Source organism: Fringilla coelebs (genome assembly GCF_963513975.1).
Source record: "Fringilla coelebs genome assembly, chromosome: 8".
Classification (NCBI taxonomy): domain Eukaryota; kingdom Metazoa; phylum Chordata; class Aves; order Passeriformes; family Fringillidae; genus Fringilla; species Fringilla coelebs.
The window spans coordinates 12,240,153-12,255,668 of NC_140066.1; the positions used below are offsets into that span (position 1 = coordinate 12,240,153).

The 15,516-nt window shown below is 42.2% G+C and overlaps 1 protein-coding gene across 2 annotated transcripts in view; it reads right to left on the bottom strand.

The window, feature by feature from the left end:
* The window catches only part of CSGALNACT2 (chondroitin sulfate N-acetylgalactosaminyltransferase 2), a 32,533-nt gene extending 17,017 nt beyond the window's left edge, over window positions 1-15,516 (bottom strand). For both annotated transcript variants that reach the window (XM_084209871.1, XM_084209872.1), the window contains exon 1: window positions 15,378-15,516. The gene's annotated coding sequence lies outside the window, so the exon portion shown is untranslated. The remainder of the gene's footprint in view (window positions 1-15,377) is intronic.

A 15,516-nucleotide genomic window follows, 5' to 3' on the forward strand; every position in this document is an offset into this window, starting at 1 on the left:
TCATTTGAGAAACACATGAACAAAGTTCTAACACACGCAAGCAAAAGACTGCTGGTGGAAGGAGTGATGAAGGGAGAAAGAAAAAACATTTTGTTTTGCATTACCCATCAGCAACTCCCTCTGACCCAGCGTCTGGAAAACAGTAATATGGACAGTCCAATAAAATGCATTTGTCACACAGCTAGCCAAAGCAGTAACAGTTCTTATAGCCTAACCACAGTTTGCTTCACATTTGTTTTAACTCCCCCATTCCTTCTTGGGTATTTTGCTTTGTTTTACTCTGTGGGAGGAAAAAAGATACCAACAAATCCCATGCCTTTCCTACTCCTCTAAACTACTTAAAAAAAAAATCCATGAACTATTTTGAAGCAGCAGAAGCTTGCAATTTCATTTGCTTTTACTGTAAGTAAATATCCTTCAGGGTATAATTGTTCACTCATGAATAAAGTATTATAGATTTTAATATCAAAGTTTACTGAAACTGCATTTCAGATTAAGTGTAATTCAACAGAAATTAAAATTCAATGCCAATCCCTGATTGATGAAAGAGATCCTGAGATTATCCATCTGCTAATATTTCCATCTTCTGACATGGTTGGGCTAGCATGAAGAGGCAGTGACCGCTTCACAGGTCACACTCTTACATGACTGACCAAACCAGCCTAGAGGGAAAGACCAGAGGAACGGCCCAGTTATGCAAGAGGGGGATACCAAAAGTCCTGCTCAGCACTGAGTCAGCTAAATGTTTTATGGGCCTCTTCAATGACAGCATAAAAGACTAAGAAGTAAGCCCAATGTATGTTAGTCTACTTTCAACATTAATAAAATACTTTCATTTAAAAATTGCTTGTATAAAATAAGTGAAGCTCATTAAAATTTATCCAGGGACCTATTAGCTCTACATCCATTTTGACTGTGTTATGCAATTAGGGTTTGGGGGAAGTTCTGAGACACCCAGTTTAGTTTCATTATCCTTAGGAAACTAGAAAAAAATGGCTCACTCCCATACTCCTTGTACATGGGTTAGGCAGACTTATCTGGCACTGCCAGCTGCCACCCAGCCCATCTTGTGCTGACCCTGCGAGTCACTCAGGGTGCCACAATGCTTCCCATGTGTTTACAGCAAACACTGGCACCGTGTCTCCCTGGTTATGTCTTTGTGACACTCCTCCCTTCCCACTCAGCTTCCAGCCAGGATACTGCTCCAGGGCGAATCAGGTACCCCGATCAGTGGTATTGTCATATTCAGCATCTTCACTTGTAAGAAAGTTCCAGTTTTAAGGCCTGAAAGACTAAGTGACTTATTCATGCCATCAGCAGCAATGACTTATTCATATCACAGCCACACAAAGTATGCAGGCATATCATCCACACCAAGTTTGGCAAGAGCTGCACACCTTGGAGTTGTCCAGCTGAACTCTATAGTACTGCTCAAAGCAGTTTTTAGTATTTGTAGTGCTCAAGACCCTGTTAATAAATAATTTACAGAGATTATGTAGAAATTTTTAATACAGCAGATTAAAGGCAATTACTCATCTGAAACTGAAGCTTCTGGAACTCATGGAAAGCTACTGGAAACTTTGGTAAAAAATAAGTAACAGTTTTATCAACTGAATACTAGATAACATCCTTTCAAGTCCAGACAAGCCAGAATTTAGTCACTCCTCACTGCATAAATACAATATTATATAAATGCAAGTTGAATGCCTATAAAGAGTGATCAACTCCAGATGTATCCTCAGACTACTGACCAGTGTCCAGATGTGATGAATCAAGGGAGACAGAAGAAAAATTCTACAGGATAAAATCACTTCACAGAAATGATACAATATCATCCCAAGCTTTCTTTAGTACAAAGATGACCATGTGATGGTTTTTTTTACATTTCTTACTGAATTCTTGTTCTGTTAGACTGCAAGAGGTGAAGCCACAATTAATAGCATAAAGAACTATAAGTTTCTTTAAAACTCAGTAAATGCTAAACTGTACTAAAGCTAGTCCATGCAGAAGCTGACATATCTTCAGTCAGTAAAGGCATATTGAAAAATGATCAAATTATCTAACTTGCATAAAATACCAGTAAATCAAGCCCCAACTATTCTAATTGTTGTTGACTGACAAATCAATACTCCTGAAGATGGAGCATTAGTTCTAGTAGGCTTTTGTAGTCAAATCTTGCTCCACCAATAAATTGCACTGTGCTCAGCTTTGATGAGTCACCAAGTTTCTTTAGGTCTCATTCATGTCATAGAAGCAAGGGAGAACAGATCTCCAGATGTGGTGTTGAGAGGACACAATGTACCAGGGGATCAAGATCCCCTCAGAGAATAGCAGGGGGCAGTGAGAGAACTCTTGCGCTTCCCGCCTTTCCCACTGTGACCAAACAGACATCAGTATGGTAAACTTGGATGGGGGAAGCCAACACACCCCATGGGGACTCACTGCTGGACAGCTGCCGGTTCCTGGCCCTTCCCATGAGCACTGCACCTGCTCACAGCACAGGGCTGTCTGGGGGCACTGCCCTGAGGGGATAACCCACATGCAATAACCCACTCCTGAAGCAATGAGAACTACACTTGCTGGTACTTTTCCTTCTTGGCTCTAACTATTCCTTCATGAGCTGAAACCCTTTATCTATGGGCTAGTGACAATCCTATTAACAAGACAGCCTTTTTACAGAGACAGGCATTGCCTATTTACGTTTGACCGTTTTTTCCACCATAAAGAACAGGCATTTTTCCCACTAGAGCTTCACTGTGGCCTTTAAAGGCCAGGAATGTTTGTGCAACCAGTTATGTTGAACATTAAAGTTTTAAATTGCACATGGAGAAGTGAATAGGTAAGTTAGTTTGCTAAAGCAGTGGGAACTGAGCCAATTGACTTTTTATTTTTTTCCTTCAGTATTACTTCTGCTGAGGGAAGTTATCATAAAGGAGTAAAACACATTTCATCTTGCATACTTCACAGAGTGAGTGAAAGCAGTAAGAATCTTCCTTCTTTTCCCATTGGAAAAGGAGAGCTTATGAACACTCTATTTCACTATTCTCTTTTCAGAGAACAGGAAAAAAACCCCAACACCTTATTTTGCATATTTACAACCCAAATTTGATCTGAATTTGGTCTGACAAAGCCCTACTTTAGGATTCCAGTAACTAGTCCGTAGAACATGATTACAAGAGAAAGCAGGCTATGAAACCCCAGAACAAGCCAAAGAAATTAATTGGGTTACAGAGAACATTCTGGTTTATAAAAAAGGACAGTAATATTACCTGGTAATTAGTAATCACACAGAAGTCCCTGGAATTTCAGAGCTTAAAGATTAAGTTCCAAAACTTTAAATTGCACCTGCTACTGCATGCTGGTATTTAGCTGCCTATCAGTTTTTCAGAACTAGTCTATTTGCAGTAGTCTGCATGATCTCCAAAGAATGAGACAGCTGAGTCTTATAAAGATCTGCAGGTTTTCCAGAGGCACCTGGTTGTAAATACTTTCTGCATTTCCATGGCCTTCTGTATATTCACCAATGGAAATGTTTCTGTTCCTTACAAAAAAGTTCATTGATTCTCTAAGCACAAGGGAACAGACCAGCATGCTAACTGAAAATGCTTTACATTTTTAAAATTATATTACCATTCTGTTTTTGTTCCTTGTTGCAAAGGATGAGTACATCTTTCTGAAGTGGGGAAACATTCACACTTAAGGCAGTGACCTAATTCAGTATGCACATGGCTTCATGCCAGACTGGGGGACTTTCCTTGTGTGAGCATGTTTTACTTTAGACATGCCCTTTTCATTCAGCATGCCCTAGATGGACACTGTTTAGCTGCTCATGAAATTCCAGCTGAGAGTTATTTTATTGTTCATAATTTCACCCAGATGCCACAGATATTCACTGTCTTAAGCCTCCTCCACACACATACTTCTCGGGAAGTTACACAATGAAAACATAAGGTCCAGTCTCATCCCTTGCATATTCCCTTCCTATTCTGAAGAGCAGTGCCACTGAGAACAGGATAGCTTGGAATGTTAGAGGAACACTGGGCACACCTTTATCTTCCCACTTCCTGAAACCAAACACAAAGCCAGTTGGGCATCTGTTGTTGCAGACAATCTTTGCATAAACCCCAGAGTGAAAAACCTCAAACCATACCTTAAGTACACATCACTTCATCTCTGCTTAGACAGTCTGCTGAGGTATAGCATCAGAAAAGACAAAATTTTTCCAGGCTTTTAGTACACAGCTCTAGTAGAGCCAGTACCTAAGTCAGACTTGTCAGCTATTAGGAAGAAAGGAAGAGGGGAAAAAACCATTCACAAGAATTAACTGCTGAAGTTCTCACTTTCCATGGAAAACTAGTCAAGAATCTCACCCCCTTTACTGACCAAAAAACCCTATTTTTATTACAATTCTGCCACCTCATATGCTTTCAGCTATGGCTCTGCCTCCCAAACACACACACACATGCACTGCTGGATGGCAGAGAAGTTAAAAGGCACTAATAATTTATGGAAAGACAAGCTGCATTCAATGAAACCAACAGGAAGGTGAAAATAATCACCAAGTATTTTAGACCTTATCAGTTTCACACTGAATTCTGAAAAATCTGAAAGTTTTGCTTGTACACATTGCAACCACTGCCCAGGGTAAACCAATCACATCAAGCATATGCAGCGGCTTATTTTCAACTTTTTCAAAGTTTAGAATATGACACACTGTTCCAATTCATCCCAATACCTCCCTTTAGTTGGCCAGCACTGAACTTCAGCTTTGCTGCTCACCTTACCTGGGCGACACCAAAAGGAATTTTTGAAGCTACCTCTTGATTTTCATCAGTTTCCTTTCCTCTACCAAAGCCAGAGTCCCATGGGGGAAAGAGGGGGACAAGGATGACTGTACACTGATCACTGAGCATCTCACTTGATTTTTAATAAAAGTCATGGGGAAAAAAAAAAATGAACACTGGTGAACTGTCCACATTATGAACAGCCTGTGATGAATTTTAAAGTGCTCAAGCATATCTGCAATAGGTAACGTCAGATATCTCTTTAATTTCTAAATAGGAAGGAAAAAAAATCATGCCTTTGGCACGAGGACCATTCTAGAACTCACAGTACACCAGGAATAAGTAGTTCAGGCATGGGAACCATAGGAAAAAGTTACTTCAGTGAAAGGTGCAACCATCACAGGATTTATTACTCAAAAAATAATATTCTCCGCGCAAATGGTTTCTCTTACAAAAAGCAACATTGTTGTTTCGCCAGCAGAAATGCTGTGCTCCAAAATAAAATTAAGACCAAACCTCCACAAATTTTCACTGCAACATTAGAGACTGCAGTATACAGGGAAGATATACCAGGTTTCTTATCTCCCTTGTTCATGTGATGGATCAATTCACTCTCAACACCAAGGAGAGATAAAATCAATAAAAAACCCTGCCTTTTCCAAGGACCAGATCCTGCTTATTAATTACATCTTTTCAGGATATGCAACTGAAACAACAGACTTTATACTAACTTCTAAAACACAGAAACATAGAAAAGAGTAGGGTTTCATTTTAATAGCAGTGCTCAATCATCTTAGAAATCAAGAACAATCAAGCAGGTCACGGTCCTTACAACTTGCCCAAATTCTCTCTTGCAATTTCTGCCTCAGTTTCAAATTTCCAGGAATGTGTTTTCACAACAGCAACACAGCCTTGGGGGCTGCAGGAAGGACCCATCCTGCTTATACACTACACACCCCTTCCCTGCCCCATGCACATGGCCAAAAAATAAATCAGCTTGCCAAGCTGACAGAGTAGAAAATACTGTGGGGTTTACTGCCTGTGTTCTCAGAAAAAGCAAGGTGACATCCAACAACCTAGAAATCGTGGCATTTTTGCCATGGCAATGCCTGGAAAAAGTAGTCATTCTGTCATGCTTGAAGGAAATATTAACTGTACTGTGGTGGTTCAAGTGCAATTCTTTCATAATCCACTGTGAAATAACAAGGAAAAAGAGCGACCTTTTGCTGAAGCAGTTTTATCTCCTGTAAGTGAGAGACGCAAGCAAGTTATCGCTTGTCCTGGCATTTGTTGTTCCTAAACAAAACTAAACCCATTACATAGTTAAATGGACAAATGAAAGAATGGTATTATTCACATTATTTACTTTATAACTAATCCAAAGTAAGCAATGAGCTTATGAATAAAAGCCCTGCTTTGGCTTCAGTGAATCCAAAGCAAGTCCAGTTGTCTGGAAAATGCTGAATTAAAATTGAAACCCAACCAGCCACACCTTAACCACACTGGTCAGTATTACTCCATTTCGGGAAACAAAAGTCAACTGTCAGTCACTTTACTGTTTCTATGAAGAGAGACATCTGCTTGGCAAGAAAACCTAGGTAAAATGTCCTAGGTAGGACCAGCTGAAGGAGTTTCATTTCCTTGCTTGCTTTAAAATCAGCTATCACGAAAAGCTCTTCTACCTTCAGCTTTCACAAGACAGGAGCTTTTCTGTATGACACAACTTTTCCTATCATTTTGATTATTCAACTTGTGGGTTTCTGCACTGCTGTTGGTGCTATTCCTCTTTTTAAATTTGGCAAGAAAACCACAAACTCCAAGTCTGGTGAAGCATGTCTTCTTCCCCTTATTGTCAGGGAATTAAAGGAACAGCAGTTTTATATCACTACAGTTACTGCACCTATTTTGCTGGTTGCTAGAGTTCAACCTAGAAATAAAAACAGAAGCACAAGAGCTACCTCAGCACAGTAACCAGGGAAGATCTTTCTCCTGGTATTCCCAACATCTTGAAAGTAATGTTGTTTTTCACATGAGCATTAGGCAAGAACCCAGCCTGCTTTTACAACAGACTTTGTTAAACCCTTATTTAGGACACAGTCCCCATAAGGGGCTGCATAAATTATAACACAGCAACATTTGGGCTCCTGGACACAACACCTCAGCAACCATACCCAACAGTCCATCCACTGAAAGGTGGCAGAGCCTCCCAACAGCCTGTGTAACACTGCACACCCAATCAAGGGAAAAACTCTGTGGAGGACAGCTTAAGCAAAACTAAATCCCACTTACAGCAACTGCAGCTTATCTTCAAGGATGCACAATAGTCTCTGTTAGACCACATGCTGGGAGATGTTTATACTTCTTTCTGTAGGACAGAGCAACAGCTGCAGCAAGAGGCAGAAATTAAACTTAAGATGCCGAGCAGTGTTCAAAAAGGTAATGCTGTATGTAGGGCTTTTTTGCACAGAAAACAGCCTGCTTCAGAAGGACAGAAAACCAGTTACACTTAGCAACACAGCATCACCTTGAATCAAAGTGAATGAGGAAAGGTGCACCCTAAGTGTCTAAACAACTTAAAGGCCCCAGCTAAATATTTCCCCCACGGAAGATGAGCCTGCTACCTCAAACCCAAGAGCACAGTAAAAGGTGATTCCAGCTCACGTGCACAGCACACCTACATTTTCACTGATGCTATGTTCTATTTATTAAAACCAATCACTGAGAATGGCTGCAGTCTTCCATCATGGAATGGTAGCTGGCAAAACCAAAGAGATAAGAATATAACATGGTTTTCCTGCAATTGCTTCACCTGAGTTCCACATCTAACTACATTCCCAGAATCAAGCTATCTTCTGTTTTCTCAGCTCTCTGTCATCTACTTCCCTATATATGGAGATCAAGATAACATAGCTACTGTAACCTAAGCATAGTGAAAATATAAATGCCAACCTATGTAAACTCTTGAGCTGTTTTTAAAGGATAATTGTAATTCAAGTTCATACATGGAGCCAGTGAAGACTTCTCGCTGTGGGAGGTAAGAACAAAGGTCATACATGCAGTTTCCTAGTACTGTAAAGCAAATCTGAAAATGCTGTAAAGCAAAACAGATCCTTTGAGGCACTCACAGGTGGTTCTTACATGAGATTTCTTTTTCTTAAGTTATGAAATGAAGGGATGGAAAAGGACAGTCCCTACCCAGAGTGTTCTTTCTAACAGTTGCACAGCAAATTGGCCAGCGTTTAAAAAAAAGTAAGAGATTTAATAATGTGGAGGACTTAAATTTTTTCCCTTTTTTGGAATTTTCTTCTATGATAAGAGTTACACTGTTTTCAAAGATGCAATATTCCAGACTATGGTGCAGATGTAGCAGTTGAAGTGGAAACAGAAAGAAGGTAAATTCTCAAGTGCATCCAACTTAAAAATAATTTCAGACTTCTATTAATATCCATCTTAAGACCAGAAATATTTATAGGAAATTGATTTAAATGCAATAAAAAAGTTTTGTTGGACAACTATGCACCACAGCAATATTCTCACCAAAGTTATGATTTATTGCCAAATTTTTGAGGGTTACCTGGACCAGGAAATATTTGCACAGTGAATGTTTGAAGACTCCTGAAGTGACCACTGGAAGACATTTCTATGCATTTTGTTCAAGAGGTAGTACAGCCTGAGAGTTTTAAAGTAAGGAAAACCAGCTTAAAATACTACTTGATCCAGAAATCCTGAGAAAATGCTGCTTTGAAAATCAAACACCCTCAAGTTTTTCTTCAATAAAACTGAATCAGCTAGCTTAAATTCACGTGCGGTTCTGAAAATTGTGCTTGCTTTGCTATTCCTCAGTCCTCAACTGAAGATGGAAGGACAAACATAAACTACAAATGTTTTTAGAAAGGCTAAAATTCAGTGTAATAGCTCAGGTTCTGCTTTCAGCACAACAAATCAGCCACAAATATGTCACCAGCCATGAAAGCTGGATGCCAAACAACTGAGAAACATCTGGTGCATTCCAGAAGCACAGCTAATGTCATCTGTAATTTTTCAGTATGACATTATACCTAAGCATTAACTTACTCTTAAAGGACTAGCAATACCAAGCTTCACCGGAAGCAGAAAAGCCAGCAGCTTGTCAGAACTATCAATCTTGAGATTTTCCTTGTATGGAAAGAGTTGCCAGTATGAACAACTAGAAACTTCAAACACTGAACACTTGGCATTATGCTACTTCACCTCTCTTGCTTTGTTTTTCAAGTCCCTGAAGTCATCTTTGGACCACTTGCACTGCTTTTCTTCCCCTTTTCTTCAGGAAGAGATCCTCATGGTTTGAAGGCGAGAGAAGCCAGGAGTTTTGGCAAACCTCTGCTAAGTTTTTGTAGGCCCCTTGCACTCTTCTTTTGCTGTGTTCATATCTCACTACCTTTTTTTTTTCCCCCTAACTTTTTTTGCTTGTTTTGCTTCACAGCAGGGACATTCAGGTTGTTACCACAGACACTTGTCACAAGTGCCGTATTTAACACATGGTTCTACTGGCAAAAACTTCTACTACACTGTTTGAACACTGGTTTAGAGTTGCTTTTTTCCCTCCCTCCTTGTCCCCTCACACAGTTGATTTAAATCCCTATCATTTCCACCTGCCCATCTGCCCAGTACCTCAAACTAAGGAGGAATTCTGAAGAGTTAAATGCAAAAGAATTCAAACCCACTGCATTCTGTCCAACATCTAATTTAAAAAAAATCCAGCGTAAAGAAACATGCATAGCAGCACTTCATAGCAGAATCTAATACAGTATTTTGGATGTTAATACCCAGTCCTTTACCAAACACTGGGGGCACTGGGGCAAAGTCTGATCTGCAGAGGTATCTTACTGAAGCAATGGTTTGACTGTGCTGGGAAGAAACCTGCCAGCCTCTGGCCAGCCAGCACTGATTGCAATCAATACTCATCCTCCTACTTCACACATTTTATGTGTCTTCTTCAGAAGACTTCTGTGTGCATCAGGAACTCACAGAGCACGTGAAAGAAGGACTATACTACCATCACTCAGCAGTCTTAATCTTCACTCTACCAGAGCACAAGACATGCAAGGCATCTGCTGCCCCTGGGGCAGTGAGCAACATCAACAGTGCTGACAAGTGCCATCCTTTCTGACACCACTGCTTGGGGAAGTCTTAAAGAGACAGCAGAAGTGCTACCACAAGTCATCTGAAAGCTGTCACCCAAAACACTCTTGCAGGACTGACTTTATTTCAGAGAAACTTATGACTTAGCCTCGGAACTGTGGGTTCACTCTGAACGGTGTAGCACTTGCTGTTTTCACAGTGTGCTTCAAAACACAAGCTCATTTACATCATTTCCTCTGCTTTAATTCAGCAGTGCTCCTAACAAGCTTCAATTGCTTCCTGTACATCGCTGCTCAGCACCTGCTCCTGCAGCAGCAGCACCAACTCCACCCAGAACTCTCTAAGTATAATTTCTGCAGTTTCTACGGAGAAGATGCAAACACCACACACCAGCATTTGGGGAGCAGAAAATCTGCCTGGTTACCGATCTGGCTGCAACTGACTATCACACACAACACACTACAAACACAACAGCTACACAGAGAACTAGCTCAGAACGTCTGTAGAGCAGCACCTCAGCCATCAGCTTTAAATTTTAATGTCTTCCTGCAATTACACACCTGAAAGTCAGAAACTGTCCTTCCAACTGGCATCAGAATAACTACTAGGGCCCTTTTCTTTACACAATTACCTGGGGCTAGTCAATACAAAACTGCTGTAGGTTCATGCACAACTTTTTGGAGAACTCAGGTGTCCTATAATTTTGGTCTTCTATGAAAGCATTCATATTTTGTCCTGATGAAAGCACAATTAACAGTGCAGACATACTAACCTCATTTTGTGGTTGATGTTCATTTGTCAGAGTTAAATACAAGAAGCAGTTATCTATATAAAAGAACCTCATCTGTTCAGTAATTTTACTTGGAAATACAATAACTGCAAGAACCGTATTTCTAAGCTGCTTTTAACTCCTACCTGTTCTGCATTGTATTATTTTTACTCTGAACACCTGCGAACCTGCCTGGAGCTACATTCAGCAAAAGGAGACGACTGCTGCCAGTCACAACCATTAATAGTATGCAGGCAGGACCCATCTCCAGAGGATTTGTTAGACGTGAGAGAATTTTACTTCTGCTCTACAACTAGCACATTGATTTCCTTGAACAGAAATTCCCTCCAGTATGCTAGAGAAGAGTAAAATTACTTTCCCTAGTTTTTGGGAGAACAAGTGCCAAAAGTGTCTGACCACCAAACCCTCCCCCAGCACCAGCCCAGCCACCCCTACGCTGCTGAGACATCTACAGCACTTCCATTCTGCACTTTTTCTTTAGTTGCCAAGTGTGTACTTGTACTCAGACTCCCACAGGTAAACATTCTTACCCCTCCATCTATTGAAGAAATGCATTAATGGACATTTAGGTCACTTCTGGCCACGGTAGAGGAGCTGATGGGGAGCCTCACTTTTGACTGCAGGATGCATATGGTGGCTGTTGGGTGCTGATTTGTGCTTTCTGGACAGCTGCCCTAAGTGACCTGCCTACTAGCGGGCCCAGTACCAAAAGAGAAGGATCCTCTGCCAGGAGCTGCTTCACCAGTGAAACTCCACCGTTTAGTACAGAGGAGGAGGAAAGGTAAGAACAAAAGCCACACAGACCTGTCCTTCACCACCCAATCACTCCACCAGTGAAAGAATTAAAGGGGGGAAAAGGCTGAAGTAAAACAGAGGCAGCTCTGCCCCTGCTGTCATCACCTTTCTCACACACACCTCCCCAAGGAGACATGGGCACCCTCCACTGCAGGCAGGGCAGGGAGGTGGGCTCTGGACCAAAACCTTCCCAGGAACACAGGAAGGGCTACAGGAAGCAATCAGACCCAAGAGAACCATGAGGGAAAGCACCTATACTGCAGGCAGCAACAAACAGGCCAATGACTACAGTCACATTTTATTACAGCTGGAGATGATTGTCAGGAAATAGACTTCAAAAGTACATACATGATTTCCTCACAATATAGTTTCCTCTTGTCATCTGATTTAGATTCTCTGAACTTCACTCTGAAACACCAACTCTTTTGATGCTCTTTCCAGAGCTCACATTTGCAGTCACAGCTTGAAATAACTTGCCAGTTTTATCAACTTGCTTTTAGAGGATTTGGTGTGTGAATGGAAAGAGCCTTCAAAACAAGCAAGGTAAAGCAGAGATTGTTTCAAGATATCATTCCACCACACCCCAATCAGAAATAATTGTGGAGCAAGTGGCTCCTGCCAGCCTTACCATAACCCAGAGCTGCAGCACAGACAGCCCAGCGCCAGCAGGCAGAATGCAAGCTTCTCACAAGTATTTTAGTGTGCCAGGTTTGCACATGCAAGGATTTGGGAAAGCACCTTCAAGGATTAGGGAAAAAAAGCCATCTTCCTTTTTCCTTGAATCTCCTATCTTTAGTGATTACACACAGCTTGCAATGATTACCTTGTTACTCTTTTTAAAACAGTTTCTCAGCAATCAGTGACCATCAGAATCACCAATTTAGACTACACAAACCATGAAGTATTAGATAGCCAAGAAATACTAAGCTGAATAACTTGCTGATCTACACTTTTAAATACACACAAAATACCTGCAGCCTTACAATAAATTTTTTAAAAGGCCTGGATAAAAGCAGAAGCTACCTGCAACCAAAATGGGCCTCTAAACCAAGGTCTAAAACAGTACCCTATTCAACTACTTTTGCACCAAAAGGCACTCATGACTGAAGGGCTGTAACTTGCAGAATTTTTCCTGCCCTCAAAAAAAAAAAAATTCTAAGAGCTTAACAAAAAAGAAACTAAAGATATTAAAGTAATTGCACACTTCCAGTTTTTTTAAACAAGCTATAATATTAATGGATGTGCTGGGCTTTTCTAATCATCATTCAGAATGAAGCTGTTCTGGCAGACAGTAAGTAGTGCCCTTCCACAAATTTCTTCTTATAAACTGTGGTTCCAACTCAGAAATAAAACTATATCCCCATTCCCTTCAAAAAGGATTAAATTTCTTTTATAAACACCTTGTGAGTTCTGGTCTCATTTCCCCACTTCTAGCACCAAGCTTAAAAGAATATAATAAGATACATAGATAAACCAGTTATTTGTGGTTTGGTTTTTTTTCGAAAAACAACATGCTCCTGAAAATATTTTCTTCCCAATGTGCCCTTTGAGAATGACTTTTTTTTTTTTTTTAAGAAAGTCTTGTACTCTCAAAACCCCTGGCTATTTTCTACATTATTTTTCCAGAAGCAAAATTATTATGGCCTTTTTCCATACTTTTATTCTGAAGGGCTGATCCTTTAGAGGGCAGATGAGCTAACAAAAAGCCAAGGACATTATCTATCAGCTCCAGCACTTATCCAAAGCCTGACTTTCATCCCACCTCTGTGATCCTGTTTCCGCATTATTTAAGGAGAAAATTCTGCAAGTCATGAAGCTTGCTTCATAATGACAGGCTGCTTCAGAGTCAAGAAAAATATTGTGCAATTTGTTTTCTGCAGTGAAAAAAACTGACCTCATATTTCTCATACCCACCCTCCTGGGAGTTTAGTTTTAGCTCTTTTAAAAGTTCAGGTGATTCTGATGGATTCTTTTTATAAAGAGGTCCACAGAACACTTCTGGCAAGCGTGAAGTAGCAGACTGTGATGGAGGGGTTGAAATTCTTGTGCCAAATATGCTTGTGGGTTTTCTTGGTAAGAGACCTCAGCTACTTATTATTTAACTATGCCCTCAGATGATGTTTTTCACTGACTTGGGAAGACCCATATCCTGGGGATGGAACATAAAAGCAAAGAATTTACATTCAAGAGTAATTTGGTGCAACTTCTACCACAATGCAGCAGCTGTACCGACAGCTTTAGGGGTTTCTTTTTCTCCTTTATTCCCTCCTTCCTTAAGCCTGAGAAAAACGCTAAAACAAAGTCATGGGATCAAGAAGGAAAAGAACTATTCAAGATCAACTAATCTTAATCACACTGAAGTTCTCACATGTTTTCTCCAGCAACAGACAAGCTAAAGAATGTCTATTTGGGCAGTACAGTCATGTACTTCACCAACCACTGTTCCTCCTCTCATGTTCAGCTACTGATGGTTTAGGACAGTGGTGCTGTAGCAACACTCAGTGCAGGTCTCCTGATATTTCTGATAAGAACTCACGGGTAGAGTCTCCCACAAAAGCCTCAGGGTGTAGTGGAGGCTCATAGCTAACACCCCTCCACAAAACGCATCTACTTCCACTGACAGCTACTGGGAATATTCCCAAAGTGCTATCTTTGGTGCTCCTTGGGGACCCTCTCTCTACCTAATAAATAAAGGGAAGCCAGAAGCTTCCCTCAAACACACTAAAGCAAGGTAGGAACTTGCAGCTAGTGTATGCTGGACTGTCCTACAAGGCCTAGCATTACAGCCTCCATGGAAAAGAAAAAGGGGGGGAAAGGTATTTTTACTGTATGACCATAAACTGAGAGATACTGACTCAGGCTCTTTTTTCTGCAGTTGAGTTACCGGTGAAAAGATAATAAAATTAGTCCTTATCCATCATCTACAAGTTTAGCAGAAGAGATCAGTGTCTCAATTTCCACCTGACATAGGGACTCGAAGAGAAAAAAAGCACAAAAAACAAAACCACAGAATAAAGTAAACACTGATTACACTTCATTGAAAACACAAACTACCAAATTTAAATTTCTACGTACTCAGGTTTAAAAAAGGTCTTGCAAACTGCAACATCCCCCGTTTCTGCTTTAGCATTTCTGAATTAATTGACTGGTGAAATTTACACAATTTATTTTTACGCTCAACACCAAACTCTCAGTTTGCGAGAGCACAGAATTTACCGAACAAGAACGCGTCTAACAAAACGTAGATGTAAACCACAGTTTAAACAAGGCTCAACATTCCACTGAAGATAATTTAGCACCATCATAATAATTTCCCCAATTCTGGGGGGTTGGTGGAAGGAACGGGGGTTTCTCGCGGCCCCAGCAAGCCCGAAGGCCCCCGCAGTCCGGCACAGCCCGGCCGGGCGCTGCCACCGCGCCCGCTCCAGCGCTGCGCTGTGGCGGGGGGGCCGCCTGCTGCATCCCGCTGCCTGCGGCTGCACAAACGCGCTCCCAGCACGCCTACGGCCAGCTAACACAATGGAAACGCAGCCGTGAGGGACAGATTCATTTTATTGTTGAGACAGCGCTACGGTACAACCGAGTGGCCCGGTGTGCCAGGCCGCCGCGCCAGGGCGGTCGGGGCAGCCCCGGCTGCGCGGACCCACGGCCGCCCGGGACGCTCGGTGCGGGCCGGCCGCAGCCCGCTCCGGGCCGGGACACGGGGCCGGGCCCGCCGCGGTGCCGCTGCCCGCGGCCGGGAGGGCTCCGGGGCGCCGCGCGACACCTTCTGCCGGCAGCGGCGAGGAGCGGCGGGCCGGCCGAGAACGGCGGGCAGCTGAGGGGCGCGGGGCCGGGGAGGAGCGGGGCGGCGGGAGGGCGGAGGGGCGCGGTGCCGCCGTACTCACCGCGCGGGCCGGCGCGGAGCCCGCCTGCACTTCCTGCGTGCTCGGAAATGAGCGGGCGGGACCCTCCGCCGCGCCGCTTAAAGGGGACGGGCCGGCCGCCCCCGACCGCCCCCGGGGCGGGACCGGGTCCCCCGCGCAG